We start from the raw sequence: 1,608 nt of genomic DNA on the forward strand, positions 1-1,608 counted from the left end.
GATTGAATTATACAAAGGTTTTTTGTTTTATATATAAATTAATTAAAACATTTTATTGGTTTTTCACGACTGTAATTTATAACTCTAAAATGGAATAATTGTGGCTCAAACATGAAAAAGTATAGACTAATTTCATATTTAAAGAGATTCTATCACATATATTGAACAATTAAAACCTCTGACCTTTTTTAAGGTTTTTAAAACTCTTTTAAAAACTTTTTTAAGCAATTTTGGTTGTGATTTCTTAATAAAAGAATAAGTGCTATTTAGTCTCCAGAACAGCATTTTCAAAAATATTTAAAGCCTTAATAATTTAGACATTTTAAATTTGTAGTCTTCAAAATATATTGAATAATATCAAATTTAAAGCTATTTAAATATTTCATCTGAATTTTTGAATGGAAAGTGTTTGATAATTTTAGATTAAAACCTCTCAAATTATTTAGTTACAAATTAAAATCATAAAACTTCAAGTCTTATTTATTTTTTTATAATTTGCCGCCCCCCACAAATTATTATTTTTTTTTGTAAGAAAATAACGCCTCATTTTTGTAAAAATTAACAAATATATATTAAAGTTTCACTCAAGGTTATTTTTGTTCATAAAACTTGTTCCTGACTAAATCAACTCTTATTGTTTCCGATTTCGTTCTGTCAATCAGGGTAATTTTCTGTGAAAAACATTGATTTACAAAGAATATTTGTCAAACAATAGAATAGATTTCTTCGCCCGAGATGCAAACGTAAATTGTACTATAGTAAAAACAAGTGGAAAAATTTAGACGAAAGCCAAATTTGGTAAAGAAAACAAACCTTTGTCGACCTATAAATACTAATTTTATTCCCCGAAAGATTTTTAAAAAATCTTTTCGATACACAATAACGAGAACGTAGACGCCAGAGAGACAGAAGGATTCCGATGTAAAAACTTGTTTTTCTGACTCAAGGAGCCTCAAAACGTCGAAATTTAATGAAATTCACGAAAATCATTTTTCGCATACAACTCTTATTATGGATGAGAATGTGATAAAATAATCATGGGGCCTTGAAAAAGTAGCGTTTGTCGCTTCTTGACTTTTTTCCATATCAAGCTTTTTTTGCTTCAAATGTCCATTTTCGTTTGGTTTTTTGGATTTTGAAAATCCTTTAACTTTGGTGAGTTTGATTTTATCAAAAAAAGTTGTCAGGATAAATTGTTCATATTTTTTTGTACCATAAATAACTTTTGATAAAATTTTCAAATTTTGAAAAAAAGTGTTCTCAAAAATTTTGAAAAAGCTTCAACTTTTTGGATTTTTATCAAAAATGGCTGTTTAACGAACTTGATCTTTCTTTTTGGTCCCTCGAACAGTGTGTCAAAGCCCAATCCAATCGGACCAGTCTTTCGAAAATTATCCGATATGCAGACAACAACAACGACGTCGCCGGACAGACAAACAGACCCCGACGTAAAAACTTGTTTTTCTGACTCACGGGGCCTCAAAACGTCGACAATTGAAAAAATATGAAAAAGTTATTTTTTATAAAAAACTAATACCTTCTCATTTTTGATGAGAATGCAGAAATTATCAACAAGATTTGTAGAAAATCTTTCAAAGAATAAAATTA

Source organism: Belonocnema kinseyi, chromosome 2 (assembly GCF_010883055.1).
Source record: "Belonocnema kinseyi isolate 2016_QV_RU_SX_M_011 chromosome 2, B_treatae_v1, whole genome shotgun sequence".
NCBI lineage: Eukaryota > Metazoa > Arthropoda > Insecta > Hymenoptera > Cynipidae > Belonocnema > Belonocnema kinseyi.